The sequence below is a fragment of the Saimiri boliviensis genome, chromosome 11 (assembly GCF_048565385.1).
Source record: "Saimiri boliviensis isolate mSaiBol1 chromosome 11, mSaiBol1.pri, whole genome shotgun sequence".
Classification (NCBI taxonomy): domain Eukaryota; kingdom Metazoa; phylum Chordata; class Mammalia; order Primates; family Cebidae; genus Saimiri; species Saimiri boliviensis.
In genome coordinates this window covers 52,840,785-52,856,716 of record NC_133459.1, presented here as the reverse complement: position 1 = coordinate 52,856,716, position 15,932 = coordinate 52,840,785, and the positions used below count along the sequence as shown (strand labels likewise).

General features: G+C 48.3%; 1 protein-coding gene across 6 annotated transcripts in view; it reads left to right on the top strand.

Annotated features, from left to right (window-relative positions):
• The window catches only part of SSBP3 (single stranded DNA binding protein 3), a 183,572-nt gene that overhangs the window by 39,807 nt on the left and 127,833 nt on the right, over positions 1 to 15,932 (top strand). The gene's annotated exons all lie outside the window — the stretch shown is intronic.

Below are 15,932 nucleotides of genomic sequence, written 5' to 3'. Positions count from 1 at the left end.
AGATGGTAAATGCTTGGCACATACTCCGGCATTCCTCCCTTGCTCGTGTCAGACATTGCAAGTTGATCACTGTAACTCTTTTTCTGCCAACCCCGGGTTCAGAATTATTTTCAGAACACAGCCTTCTAGTCAGCCATTATCAATCGAATAGCATCAGCATGCAGGATGAGCTTGTTGTCATCAGAGTCACAGACCAGGCTGGAAGTTGGCTGGTGAGGTTGTGTGGATTTCCCGGTTGTTTGGATTTCCGGGTAAGTGAAAGTTGGATGCAGATGGTAAATGAATTCCATTTGGAAGCCCTGTACCTGTCTGACAGCTAGCTACCAGCTTCCAGGAAGACCCTGGAGGATCTTAGGGAGGTGCATGGTGATTGACTCAAGAAGGATTGCCTGCATTGGAGTGCCAGGTGGTGATGACCCTGAAGCGGATGGAGGGTGGGACAGGCCAATTGCAGAGACATGATGGAACCCTCCCAGCTGCAGGAAGCTTAGAGGAGGAAAGCTTCTCTTCCAGGCGTCTTGAGTTCTCCACATTTTGATTTCTCTTGGGATGTTCAAGGATGGTTTTTGACATCACACAAACCCTCATGGGATGTGGGGATCCCAAGAGAGGCGGCAGGGGAAAAAAAATTGGAGCAGTTTTGTGCCCAAGATAACCGTTGAGGGTACTAATCTTGGGAATCCCATCTCAACCAAAGGGACAGGGTCGCGTTTGCAGCCTGGTTTGTGAGTCTGCGTATCTGATTCTGTTCTGAGTATCTTCGTACACCAGGTTTGAGGTGGAGGTTGAGTTTGAAGTTCTCATTCAAGTTGAACCTTGAATTCTGCATTTGCCCTTGTATAGCCAGACCACAAGAACAGACGACTGCAGGACTTCTTCACCTCCAGTCTTTCTTCCACATGGAGACACAGAAACCGTCTGCCACGGTCACCTAACTAGTGGTTCTCTTTTTTTTGATCACGTAACTCTTCAAACATTAGTCGATTTCTTGCTGTCAGACTCCACGTGGATATTCTTGACCTTAGTTTTCAAGATGCCTTTTTATCCATCCACCTAGCTGCGAGGCCCCTCTCATCTCACCCAGCAATGGTCATCCTAGCTCCCTGCCTTCCTGCATAGGCAGGCCTCCCAGCTTGCTCCCCGCCCCAATCCCATAGGGCCTCTGTGGGAAGAAGTTCAGCTCAAACCCCCACCTTTTCCAGGGAGCCTGGCTTGGCGCCCCCAACCTGCCATGTGAAATGCAGATTTAAAGGAAATCAACAGTGGCAGTTAGGAAGGACCACACAGGACATAGGCTTCAGTGGCTTCTGGCTTACTTTTTTTTTTCATTTTAGCAGGGAAAGCTTTTCTTTAAATGAAGTCTTACATGGAAATGCAAATAATAAAACAAAAATGGAGCCATCTACGTGTTTTAGCAGAGTGGGGTGCTGTGAATTCTGCCCAATGGGTTTCCCACCTTTACACCTCCCCTCGTGCCCCCAAGGGTTTTACCTTTGAAGAGAGCACAGTTCTAGGTACCTCTGATTTAGTCAGCTTCCAGTTGGAGAAGTTGTGCCTAGAATAGAGAGATGACTTGGCTGAAGATTCCCTAGTGAGAGTCATGGGGGTCCCCAGGCTTCCCTGCCATATCCAGGGTGCTTTTTAGTCCTGTCAGCTTTCCCAGCTCTTCAGTGAGATGTTCAGGCACATTTCAATGAAGGGTCTATAGCCAGCTCGTTGTGGGGATGGGAAGAGTGAAGCAGCTCTCAGAGTTTCTACTGTACTAAGGTGCATTGCAGATCTCAGAAGTGGAATAGGGTAAGGTATGGGGTAGATTTTTTTTTTTTTTTTGAGACGGAGTTTCGCTCTTGTTACCCAGGCTGGAGTGCAATGGCGCGATCTTGGCTCACCGCAACCTCCGCCTCCTGGGTTCAGGCAATTCTCCTGCCTCAGCCTCCTGAGTAGCTGGGATTATAGGCACGCGCCACCAAGCCCAGCTAACTTTTTGTATTTTTAGTAGAGACGGGGTTTCACCATGTTGACCAGGCTGGTCTCGATCTCTCGACCTTGTGATCCACCCGCCTCGGCCTCCCAAAGTGCTGGGATTACAGGCTTGAGCCACCGCGCCCGGCTTTTTTTTTTTTTTTTTTTTTGAGATGGAGTCCTGCTCTGTCGCCCAGGCTGGAGTGCACTGGCGTGACTTTAGCTCACTGCAGCCTCTGCCTCCCGAGTTCAAGTGATTCTCCTGCCTCAGCCTCCTGAGTAGCTGGGATTATAATAGGTGGACACCACCACAGCTAACTTTCATATTTTTAGTGGAGACAGGGTTTCACCATGTTGACCAGGCTGGTCTCAAACTCCTGACCTCAACTTCCTACCCACCTCAACCTCCCAAAGTGTTGAGATGACAGGTGTGAGCCACTGTGCCCGGCCTAGGTTTTCTATCTTTTTTTAATGATCATGTATTATGCTTCTTGGATGTGATATAATTTATCAGTTCCTTACTATTGATTGTTTCCAGTTTTCCAGAATTCTTTTGCATTAAGATTCTTTTCAGGTTTCTCATAATGTAAACAGTACTGTGATGAACATCCTAATGGCTAAATGTTTGTGCACATAAACATGATGGTATTCTTTTTCTTTTTTGAGATAGAGTCTTGGTCTGTCGCCAGGCTGGAGTGCAGTGGTGTGATCTCTGCTTACCACAACTTCTGCCTCCTGGGTTCAAGTGATTCTCCTGCCTCAACCTCCAGAGTAGCTGGGATTACAGACACATGCCACCACACCTGGCTAATTTTTTGTATTTTTAGTAGAGATGGGGTTTCACTGTATTGGCCAGGCAGGTCTCGAACTCCTGACCTTGTGATCCACCCACCTCGGCCTCCCAAAGTGCTGAGATTGCAGGTGTGAGCCACCATGCCCGGCCAATGTGATGGTATTCTTAGGTGTAAAGTTGCTGGTCCATATGGTACACAGAGCACACTTTAGAAACAAAAGTCCATCAGAATTGCTAGCACATTGCTGAAGAGTGATTTGAGTTTCACTTCCTGGTGTTGCCCCTAGCAAAGGTTGGGGCGGCGGGGGACCTGCCACAGAGGCAGCCTTTGGCCCAGGTAACCAGTCTCTGGGATATCAGAGAAGGACCTCATGTAGCTTGCTGTGCTACCCTTTCTGGCTAGTCTGGTACCAGAGTGCTGGGACCCTGCCCCTCGTCCCTTCTCCGCTTACTCTTCTGACGCTCTGCTTGAGCAGTGGGTCCTGTGGGGACTTAATATATACTAATTGACTTAGATTCAGATGCTTTTCCCTGTGTAAGAGTTCAGTAACGGAGACCCATTTATCTGAATGCTTTTTACATCCCTGAAACCTTGCATGAGAGGCACAGATTGGACTACAGAGACAATGGGGCATCAGGGACCTTGTTCGAAAGAAGGTTTCTGTCTCTGCTTTTATTGCCTGAATCTTGCCTGACTCCTGAATGACGCTGGTATTCTCAGAAGGCGAGGTTCAGGGTGGGGGTTGGTGGACAAGAGTGATTGGTGGGATTCTCCTCCTGCCTTTCTTTTGCCCATTTTGGAGAAGAACTAACTTACAGATGTAGTCTAGGATTAACCCTTAAAAACCAGCTCAGACTCTAGCAGCAAAGGGAAGAGGCAGCCTTACTTCTGGCCTCTGATGTGCACAGCACTGCATCAGAGTTTTGCATGCTACTTCAGGTGCTCCCCATGAGAACCCACAGGGTAAATAATAATAGCACAGTTCCCCTTCCAGCACGCTCAGCCTCAGAGCCTTCCAGGGTTTGGAGGCTCTGAGAGGCTGAGTGCCATGAGCAGTGTCACTCAGTTGTAAATGAGAGGGTGCACTGCTGAAACTGAAAGCCAGGTCTGTCTGAATCCAAAGCCAGTTCTTACCAAGATTTTGGTCCAGGAAAATTGAACACTTCTAAAGTTTTATTAGAATTTAATCAGAATGGTTTCAAGGTCTTTTGTAGGAAGTAAGTTTAACATGATTCTTTATAGTAAGCTATTTATTTTTAATTATACAAGTAATACCTAAGTACTTTTGCTAAAAATTGCTAAAATACAGAGGTCTATAAAGTAAGAAGTGAAGTGAAGCTCCCTGCCCCTCACCATCCTCCTCTGCATCCTGGTACCGGGTATACCAGTTGGAGGATGTCCTTCTAGACCCTTTTCTGTGTGTTCACATGCATTGATACCTGTCTTGATTCAGTCCCAAAAGCCATTTCAGTTCTGAATGAAGGCCCCTTTGTTTAATTTCAGCAAACTGGAATTCAATAGCAGCATACTAGTCTGTAACTTTGGGTAAGTTGCTTTTCCTGGAGAAATCAAGCATCAGATTCTTCATCTGTATACTTGGGGTGATAGTCCTAGAGCATCTTAGGGTTGTTGAGAGGTAACTATGTAATATCCCAGTATATGGTGCAAATATACTCTACCAGGTACTCAGGAAAGGGACTGGGGACTCCGCCTCCATGCTGCAGGAATGGGTATAGTTAGTACTCTGCCTTCAGAGTCGTGTGGGCAACAATGATATAAATAGGCATGAGTAAAGATAAGCTATAAATGCCATCAGAGGGGTGTTAGCAGCAGTTGGAGCTCCAGGCTCCAGTGGGGAGCAGTTAACTCTCAGAGGGAATTAAGGAAGACTTTCTGGAAAAAGTATCCGCCAAGGAGGGATGGGGACCTTAATGACACTAATTCAGCCCTGACTTTGTGCCAGGCAGTGTTCTAAGTGGTCTGTGTAAACTAATTTATCCTGTATCAGTAACTCTGTGAGGTCAGAACTGTGGTTAGTTTCTCAGACGAGGAAACTGAGGCAGAGAGAGAATAAGTAGCCTGCTTAAGGTTACATAGCTAGTAAGTGTCTGAGCCAGGATTTGAGCATAGGTGAACTGGTTCTTCTAGAGTCAGTGCTCTTAACAGCCAGGTTGTGCAGCCCATCAGATTTCAGGGAAAGACTGGGCCAGAAAAGCACAGGAACCAGTGTGAGCAAGGTGCAGGGTGTATAGAAGCTGTCGGCAGATCCAGGGAGAAGGCAGGCGTTCCACATGAGGGGGTGTGGTCGTTCATGATGGAGCTGGGTAGAGTGATTGTGGCAGATTAGGGAGTACCTAGGATCACTGATATCTGGTGGTTGGGCCCCACCCACCCAGTTCTGTGACTTGAGTGGGAGGACATGTGGCCTTCATCACGGCGTGCCAGCTCCTAACCTGCCTGCTTTCTACTCGGGCCACTCAGTAGCTATAGGTGGCTTCGTGCTGTTCTGCTCCCCAGTTGTCAACCTTTCACTTAGGCTCTCAAATAGAGTATTACCGTCAATGTTCGGTTACTGCGTTTTTGAAATTAATATAAGAAAATCTCAACACTGACACTTCTTAACCAGTAGCCACCCAGAACACACACACACACACACACACACACACACACACACACACACACGAGCATACCTTTCTTCAGGGAACCAAGTTGGTGATACCACAGAGCATGTCCTCACCCTGTTGTACCTGTGGCTGCCAAGGGCCTTTCGACATTGTGTGTGATGCCCTCACACTTTGATTGCTTCACTGCGCGGCACAATGGAGCCTCTGTCAATATGCCAGCTAATTAATTTCAACTTTGGGATGTTGCTTCATCTCCAGGCACCATTCACATTGTCTGGAGTTTCCCTGGTGCGGGTGCAAAGAAAGCTCTTCGGTGCCTTTTTCTTGTTGTCGACCTTCCTTCTCAACCCCTCTTCCCTCCCTCCTGTCCCTCTGTGCAGGCCTGGGGCCTCTCCATCTGCATTTCCCTCTCAGCCTGATTTCCCACAGCTGTTTTGGGGGAAGTGCTGGGCATTCCTTTTGGGAGAGGTCTTAATTATTGGAATGTTAAAATGTAGCACAAACCCCACTAATTTGGACTCCTCATGGGCGGAGCCGTGTGAAGAGCAGAGAAGCTGACAGTGCAGGCACCGGGTAGAGAAAGGCTGTTTGGGTTTGGTACTGCCAAGTTCACCATCACTGCTGAGAGGAGGAGTGGCCATCGTCTGGGCAGGGTGAGAGGCAGGATGAATCATTAGCACACGTGCTTTTGGGTGTGTGGAAGGGGCATGTGGAAAGGGCTGAAAATAGGCTGCCCTTTGGATATTAGTTTCCTTAGACCATCCCATGTGCTCCTCTTCCCCTCCCCATTTTTCACATTTCTCTTGTTAAAACTTGAGCCAAGCATTAATGTTTATTTGTAGGACTTAATTTTCTATTTCTGTTGTTTCCTACTGCTGGTGTTTGGTTTTGAGAAGCCTCACCCCTTCCTCTGTGTTAAACAGAGTGCTGGATTGGGAGGCAGGTGGGACCTCAGTCTTTCTAGCAGGCTGGCTCTGGCAGGTCACCTCCCCTTCTCTGGATCTCAGTTTCTCCATTTATAGAGTAGAGTGCTGAACTAGCTGTCTTTATTCTTTGGAACCTTTCTATTACTGCAGCCTTTGTGATGGAATGTACTTGACACTAGAGTAGGGTTCGGCCAACTTTTTCTATAAAGGACCGGATGGTAAATATTTTAGACTTTGTGGGTTGTGCGATCTCTCTTGCAGCTACTCAGCTCTGCCATTGTAGCATAGAAATCAGCCATAGACAGGACAGAAATCAATGGACGTGGTTGTGTCCCAATAAAACTTTATTTACAAATACAGGTGGTCGGCTAGATTTGGCCCTTGGCCCTTACTAGTTTGCCAACCTAAGCTCTGGAGTGTTCTCTTTGGCTGCCTTAATGTCTTCTCATACACTGGCTAGTCTGTAAGGAAGAAGTTCTTACTTGAATTAGGGACCAACACTTGAACCCTCCTGAGGCCTGGCCTTGCCATGAATCTGGTCTGCTCCCTTTGTTTCCCCTCTGGTTGCTGGGGAGGTGGCCTGTCCAGGCCTCTCAAGGGAGCAGGTGTGCCTAGCTCTATGCAAATCACTCGTTCTTGAAGAGTTGTAAGATTTAGTAAATCCCATTTTAAGTCTGATAAGGAAAGTCTCTATCACAAAACAATATACCTTTCCCTGTACGTTTCATCTGTAGTATACCTTTGTGGAAGGAAAAAAATCAAACCTTGATTGCTTTTTAAAATTTTGTCTCTCTCTTTTTTTTTTTTTTCCTTTTATTTTTACATGTAAAAAATGGTGGTGCAGAGGGTGCTTTTAGGGATAATAGTGTTGTTCTCCTCCCATATAACTTATTTTTCAGTCTATTTCTTTGAAGGCCAGAGAAGACTGGTTGGTGTGAGAGTAGGGGGCATGGAGTACCAATGAAGGGCAACTTTGGTTGGTTGTTCCTCTAATTTGTAATTGTCCAGTGTAGTATCAGATTGCCGATTTGGCAGCAAACCTAGCTGTCATAATTTTGAATTATGCTAAATACTTCTGAATTTTGCTAGTACTTTTTCTCCAGGTGAAGAAATACTCATGATTCACATAATTGCTGAGAGCTGTGTGGGTCTTCTGTTTTGAGATGGCTGGTAGGGAGAGGGCACCCTTGTCCCCATTTCCCAGGTCGGTGGAACAAGGCACTGTGTGGTGAGGAGGTTTGCAGTTCTGGACTGAAAAGGTTATGTAGCTGTGACAAGCAGTGTCTGTCATTTTCCCTTGGAAACTGAGATACGACTCAGCGAACAGTATCCAGCTGTTCAGGGGCTATGCTAGAGTGGGCTTGCTAATGCCTGATGCCTTCCACCCCAGGAATACCCTCCAGACAGCATGGTATCCACCCTGGTGGAGGCTGGGAGGACTGCACCCTCATTCCAACACTTCCCATGTAAATGTGCAATCTCAGTAAGACAACAATGTCTTACTAAGCTCCCCCACCCACCGTGAGACGGTTCATCTCCGAGGCCCCCATCCGGTCAGGTTGCTGCTCCCAGGCGACACACAGCTCCTCAAATGCCTGGCCTCCTTGTTATCTGGGAGAGAAAACGAGGGGTAAAACACCACCACCACCAAAAGCCCGCCACCAAAAGCAGAACTAATCCCCAGGGCAGTCTAGCCTGTGGCTCAGATGCCCAGACAAATGTTTAGACAGCTTAAGAAGGTAAACTAGAACTTAAATGTATAAAATCAACTACTCAGTCTGTGAAAAAGGTTAGATTTGGGGGCCTGCTATTTCCTGATGCTTTCAAGGCCAGGAGCTTATAGGGTGGGGGATATACCGGTGAGAGTTCCTTCCTGGTCTGATCCTCCTTTCCTGCCTTGCAGGAGCCTGCACCTATGTAGGGGCTGCTTGGAGGAGCTCAGGTCAGGTAGATGCTTCTGCCTTCTGGGTCTTCACTCACCAAGTAGACTCTCCATGGCCCTAAAGAGGATTTGACCGGGGTACCTCCTGGCCCATTTGCTAACTAAATCAGTCTTTCCACAAAGCAACCCCTGGGGGCCCTCCACTCCCTACCAGGCCCTTTCTTGAGGAGGAGAGGATGGTTTCTGGAGAGAGAGACCCTGGGGACGGCTCTGTCTCAAAGGATGTGCTGGCTGATAACACATATTGGGCTGGTGGAGATTTGCTCTTAGTGGAGCAGCTGCTTGCTGCCAGGATGGTCCACTGCTGGCAGGGTCACTGACCTCACTCTTGGGAGCTCTGGGTCTAGCATGAGGAGATGAATGAATAGTGAGAAAAGGGAGGGATCTTTCTTGCCGAGATACTTGTGTGGGTGTGTTTATTCATGGTCTTCTACGCTTGTCCTTACCATGGTGGTAAAGATGGGCATGCAGATAATTAAAATGGCAGGTTGAGAATGAAAAGATACAAATTCTGAATTTTGCCTTAAGCCACCCAAGAAACCTTTGCTAGGTCTTCAACACTTCTCCTTCCTGAGATTTTAATTATGCCTCCAGTCTCTTTCTGGGAGAGCTTTCTGGTTGCACCCTCTTTCAGTGAGGAAGGGAGAACTGAACCCGTGGCAGGAGGAGGATGAAAACGCCTCCCAGTCAAGGACAGTTAAAAATTAGGGCTTTCGCCATTAAATGAGAATGCATGTTGCCCAGGAGTGTCATCGTGGTGGTGGGGAGGCTGAGTGTATCTGGAGTGTCCAGAATGGCCACGTGTCATGATTTTGGTTGTCACTTCTGTCTGCTGCTTGTAGATGCTCTGTTGATATACACCACTGATGGTGGCCTTGCTTGTTCAGCTTGCTGCCGGGCTTTGGGGAGTGCAAGGGGACATCCCACGCTCTGTGAGAACAGGTTCTGTACTTCCTCTCTGAGTTTCCATGCTCAGGACCAGACTCCAAGAGGCTCTTTCTGAATTCTGTTCAGCCTGGGAGGGCCTTGCTCTACTGGGGGCAGTGTTTCTCTGCTTATCCCACACTCAGCGGGAGTGCGTGTGGGGTTCATCCGCAGCTTCCGAAGGGCTCTTTTCTTTTTAGGGATGTTCAGTTTTCCAAATGTTTCCCCATTTCTGCTTTAAATCTCTGCCTGTTCAATTTCCTGATAAGGGAGCAAAAAACTCTAGATGAATTAGATTTTACGAAAATTTACCTCTTTATAGTTAGAACAGGCCAGGTTACAGGTTGTGAATTTTCGTAAAATGTTACCTTGTGAACTGGTCTTTTATTTGTTTGTTTATTTATTTATTTATTTATTTAATACAGACGGGGTTTCTCCCTGTTGGTCAGGCTGGTCTCAAACTCCCAACCTCAGGTGATCAGCCCACCTGGGATCCCAAAATGCTGGAATTACAGGCGTGGGCCACTGCGCACACAGCTGTGAACTGGTCTTGATTATCCTTTGTCCTGAATTAGCATCTCCCATTGAGGGTACAAGTAATTGTAAGGTTTAGAGCTGGAAATGAAGTAGGTACCTCTGCGAGTGGGGGTTTGTGGAGTCTCACTCTACGTGCAAACTGCTTTTATATACATTATCTTATTTAATCCTTTTTTTGAGACGGGGTCTCATTTTGTTTCCCAGGCTGGAATACAGTGATACTATCAGCTCACTGCAATCTCAACCTCCTGAGCTCAAACAGTCCTCCCACCTCAGCCTCCCAAGTAGGTGGAACTACAGGCATGCACCCCTGCCACATCTGGCTGATTTTTTTTTTTTTTTTTTTTTTTAATATTTTTTAGTAGAGACAAGGTCTTGGTATGTTGCTGAGGCTGGTCTCAAACTCCTGGCCTGAAGTGGTCCTCCTGCCTCAGCCTCCAAAAATGTTGGGATTTCAGGAGTGAGCCACTATGCTTGGCCACATGTATTATAATCCAGGCTATAACCTGTGGCATGGTTCTTCATTTTGCAGATGAGGAAATTGAGGCTCGAGGAGGTTCAATGACTTCCCCAAGTTCATGTGTCCTAAGCAGAGCAGCTACCTAAACATTTTGTACCTCAAATTTGGGTTCCATTTTTTTTTTTTTTTTTTTTTTTTTAATGGCACCACACTGCCTCCTAGCTTCTTCCTTGGTGGAAACACTTAGGGGGACCCATGCAGGCTTTATCTGATGAAAGCCATTCCCAGGCTAGTTTACCTGGGTCACAGGCTTTCAAATATATTAGAGCTGGCTGGGGACCCCTGGGGACCCCTGTGCCCCTTCCAGCACTGTTATTCAGTAGTTGAGAAAAGATGTTCTAGAGAGTGAAGTGACTTGCCAAGGTTGGACAATGAATTTGTTTGCCGATTCTCTCTAGGTATTTGTTCATTTCCTATCGTGTGCCAGTATTAGAACACATGTTAAAGCAATGAACAAAACACAAACATTCTGATCCTCTGGGAGCTCAAATGGAGGTTTCCATATTTCTCTGCTTTCACTTCCTCTTCTTCCCTAAGCTTCTAGACAGCTCTTTTATCCCTCTGTGGACTCAGGGAATGCAAAGTAATTTTAGCATAATTTTTTTTGGGTTGAACTCAGGGAGATAGGTGACTCAGCAGAGGAAAAGAAGTTACGTAATTGATTCCAAAACCGAGAGAAAGGTATTTGGTTGGCTTATTTGTTTTTAATATGTATTCTTTCTATAAGTGTTTCTTGAGCACATAGTATATGCCAGGTACTGTTCTAGGTCCTAAGAATTTTACAAGTGAACAAAACTCTGAAGGTGTTGGTGGTTGAGTCATACCAATATCCAGTAGTGGTAGGAGGTCATGTTTTGACTCCTTAGTGACCATTAACCTGTGATCTGAACATTTCTTCAAGGTAGGTGAGTGTTAGCTGGTCACGGCAGTCCACATTTATCCTCAGGCTCTCAGGCTGGTGATGCCACTGTGGGGTACCAAGATGGCGGTGTGCCCTCCCGAAGTGATGAACGCTGACCTGCTACGTTTCTGCTCCCTGAAACGTATTTTCTGATTCTTTGCTCTACAGAAGTGCCCTAAACATCTGAGTTTTTACATAAGAGCTTTTCTTATCCAGCATTTCTGTCACCACCTGCAGCTTTTGCCACAAAAACACAGTGACCTCTACAGCCGGGAAGACGAGTAGGTAGAGTCTGAGCAAGGATGCCAGGGAAACCTTGTGTTTATAAAAAGCTCTCTGTAGGTCAGTGAGGGCAGGCCAAACCTTTCCATGTCCTTGTAGGAATCCTGGGTGCTGTTTTGATTGTTTTTTTAAAGGAAAGGCTGCTTTAAAGCATGAAGGGCTTTGTGCTTATTTTCTCATTAGCATTTTCTCAGTCAATAACCCCTGAAGTCCCTTCTGACTACAAGAGTCTCCCTGGCCCCGGTTCCTTCTGCAGCCTCTGCTTTACCTCCAGTGACGGGGAACTCACTACCAGACAGGATAGCCCATTTCTGGTTTAGACAGAACGGCTATAATCCATGTCCTAGGTATTATCATCACCAACTGGAAAGACTTCCTCCTATGACAGCTTTTTCTTTTTTTTTTTTTTTTTTTTTTTTTTTTGCGGGGAGGGTAATTATAGCAACTCATATATGTCTCTGTTCTTCCCGTAAAACTCTTCCCACCTCCACCAGTGGGTTTACGTTTAAAATAGCCTCTGTTCTGTTTTGGGAGGCATCTCCCTGGCTTCTGGTTTGCCAGTGTTCTTCTGATAATGTGACTTCCACCACTGACCTCCAGCCCCCACTTTTTGGCCTGGCCCCTTTGAAGCACCTGGAGCTGGCAGAGGGAGAAGTGTGGCGGGGTGGAAGACACTCTTGAATCAGGAGCTGGCGGTGATCGGCTTTGCTCTGTGGTAGGTATTAACTAGGTTCCCAGGCCTGTTTCCTGCTCCCAAATGCCAACATCCCTGCCTCTTAAGTGAGGTTTAGCTTAATCCCCAACCTTACTTAAATGTTATTTCTTTTATTATTCAGAGCTGTGGGCAGAATCTGCCTGTGTCATTGAGAGCATAGGTGGGGATGCACTGGCGAGATGCCCTCCCCACTTGCAGTCCTTTCTCTCGCATCCATTATTCCACACCCCCTTCCAGCTAGGATGGTCCTGACCTCCTCGTGTCGTTCGTTAGGATGTCTTTGGGGGTCAGACTGGGCATCCTCCTCATTTCACCAGCAGGGGATACTGAGGCCCAGGGAATGGAGGTTCTCTCATCTCCCCTTCTCATGGCAAGCAGCTAGAAGCCCTGGAGCAAGGTGTGAGCCGTAGCCCCTGAGAAATAGTCTATTGTTTAACAGTTGTGGAGTTGCTCAGGAAGCTCCTAATTGGTCAGCCAGTCAACAGTCACTGGGATTTGCACAGAAGCCCCAAAACTCTGCCCAAGCCCTCCTCACCTCCTGAGCTGGGTGGGCTGGCTCAGCCTCAGGGGAACACCTGATAAGCTCCCAAGAGTCCACTGTGTCTAAATAGTGAGGGTCTTTGCACACAAGGCAGAAATGGAGCACTGTCAGAGCACGTCATTGAGTTGCCAGTTAAGCGGTACTCCTTGAGGTCAGGAGGCGTGCGTGTTAGTCGTCATTTTGTATGTGTAGTGCCTGACACATAGTAAGTGCCCAATAAGAATAAGCTTGGTGGCAGCCTGCCCATATGGTGGGTTAAAATGGAAAAAGCTCATTCCTTTTTAGCTCGAAAACGTTCTCAGAACTTCTGTCCTGTTCCAGATGCTGCAGAGGGCTATAGAGGTGCTGTCTCAGTCCTGCCCTTGAGTGGATTTGGGAAGGACACCTTTCATAAGAACACTGTCCACTCATTCCTGGGTGGTATAGGGTAGCTGTGGAAGTGCTGGCTGCCCACCTGTCTTCACTTTGGAGAGCCCACCCTTGAGCAGGTCCTCTGGAACCTGATGGCTGCTCTGCATGTGGAAGGACTGGGAGGCAGGTGAACATGCTGGTAAAAATCATCTCTCCTCCTTGGGTGCCAGGCCATTTGTGGTATGTCTTATTACTTGGCGAAGAGGACATTAGGGCTTTATTTATTTATTTTTGAGACAGCGTCTCATCCTGTCACCCAGGCCGGAGTGCAGTGGCATGATCTTGGCTCACTGCAACCTCCGCCTCCCAGGTTCAAATGATTCTCCTGCCCCAGCATCCCAGTAGCTGGGATTACAGCTGCCCGCCACCACACCCAGCTAATTTTTGTATTTTTAATAGAGATGGAGTTTTATTATGTTGGCCAGGCTGGTCTCAAACCCCTGACCTCGTGATCTGCCCACCTCAGCCTCCCAACCTGCAGGGATTACAGGTGTGGGCCACTGCGCCTGGCCGGCTTTATTTATTTTGTTAGAGACAGCGTCTTGCTATGTTAACCAGGCTGGCCTGGAACTCCTGGGCTCAAGTGATTCTCTGGCCTCAGCCTCCTGAGTAGCTGGGACTACAGGTGCACACCACTGTGCCCAGCCTAGGACATTAGGACTTTAATTCACTGAATTGGATTTCACACCATGTGTACCCTCTGGATGGGGGAGAGGTGGTGGTGGTGGATCTGGCTGGGGAGCAGGAGGGTGAGGTGGCAAGGATGTACCGGGTTGAATTTTCTTCTTTTTCTCTACAAATAGTGCTAGCACCCCGATGGTACACCCTACTGCCAGCCCCCCAAAAACTTACTGAAGCACCACCCACCACCACATTGACCTTCCTTTCTTCTTCCGCCTGCCTGACTTTGTAAGTGAGCCCCCAGCTTTTTGTCAGGAGTGGGGCTATGGATCTGTATGCACAGTGGCAGCATTTGTCGAGTGCCCACCCTGGGCCACTGTGTAGGCACTCACGATTGCTGCAGTGCCTGTAATTAGCGTCCCAGGCTACCTGGCTGCCCTCCTCACTTGCACTGCCTTCTTCCTTTTCACCCTTCCCTCCTAGCCCCTTTGGTCTTCTCTCTCTTCTCACTGGGAACTCAGTCCTCTCATCGTCTTCCCTCCCTCCCTTCCTAGGGGCCTTTTCTTGATTCTCTGGGGAAACCACATAGGCCTCCACTAACCCATTGAGCCCCATTCCCTCCACCCAGAAGTTGTGGAGTGAGGTGAGGGTGCTTAACCCCCAGTGTTGAGACTGCCAGGCCTTTCTCTGTGTCTGCGCAATGTTATGAAGTCTGTCCTGTCAAAACCAAGAGGCCAGGGAAAGTCCCTAGGTTTATTCTTTGAAGACCTCTTGAGTGCGGGTTGCTGAGCACAAAGCTTGTGGGGCAGGTGGAAGAAGACTTTCTGAAATGGAGAGAAGGCCAGTGGATGGCCGATGACTTGCAGATACGGGTAGAGTGCGGGAGGGAGAAGCGGCTCCCAGGGCAACCGCGCTCAGTCCCTTTTGGAGGTTGGCCCCCTTTGCAGCTCCCTTTGCTGCTCCCAAGCTCTGTGTTGGGGTGGGAGCGGCTGCGAGGCGGTGGGGGGCTTTTTTGGCAGCCGGCACCCATCAGACAACTGGAAAGTGCCAGTGCCTGCGTGGCCATCTGTCCCCACCGCCTAGCTCCCGGCCGCCTTCTGCTTCCCACAGAAGGGCCCGCGCTATTCTGCAGCACAAGGGCACAGGGCCTGGCCAGGAGGGGCAGGCACAATTCCATTTCGCCTTTGTTTATTCCCATCTCCTTTGCGGCTCCTGCACTTGGGAGTTGCCAGGTGCGTAAAAAGTTTGCGGTGCCCCGGCCGGTCAGGTTGTTTGGTGGGGCGCTGGCGGGAAGGAAAGGTGGATGCGTGCGGCGTTTCCTTTGCTTGGTGCCTGTTTGTCCGACTGTGGACTTTCACCCCTCCCCCCGGCCGCTGGTTTTCTTTTTTCTTGCTTTAATTTGTGAAAGTACGGCCAAAGCAGGCCAGCTCTCTGGGATTTGGGCTCATCTGCACGCCACCCTCACCAAGTTACTTAAAGGGTTAAAAATTATGGGGAAGTTCAGTCGGCACTTGCAAGATATGGTTGCCGTAGCAACAGGCCTTCTAATCTGGTAGGTGACCTGAGAGACTGGAGAAGATGTAGGGGTTGGTTTGGCATTTCATTATTTCATGAGGCTGCCTCTCCAGCTGGTTTCTCTGCTGAGCTTAAAGCTTGCTGTTCCTGCCACTAGAATTACTGGCACATTCCAAAACAACAGTGTTGATGGCACAAGCACTGCGTTAATGGGGGTCTGGCCAGGCGGGGTGGGCGGAGGAGAGGGAGCTGGGTTCCAGGAGCGCTCACGTGGTACTGTGTCCGCTCGCATAAAGCAGGAGGTGTGGATAGAGGGATGTGTGCAGGGGTATGCCCTCCTGTATACAATAGCTGCCTTCTTGAAGCACCACCTCACATAAAGAGGACTGGGTTTTTTGGAGGACTTTAAGATAACTCCTTTAGTTTTTCAAGAGGCCTCCTTAAATTTGGGGGGCAGGGGGGGCTGTCTGAATTTGGGGGAGAGACTGGGCATGGTGGCTCACGCCTATAATCCCAGCACTTTGGGAGGTCAAGGGGGACAGATCACTTGAGGCCAGGAGTTCCAGACCAGCCTGGCCAACATGGTGAGACCCTGTCTCTACTAAAATTACAAAATTTTAGTCGGGCATCGTGGGAGGGTGAGGCGGGAGAATCACTTGAACCAGGAGGCAGAGGTTGCATTGAACCGAGATCGTGCCACTGCACTCCAGCCTGGGT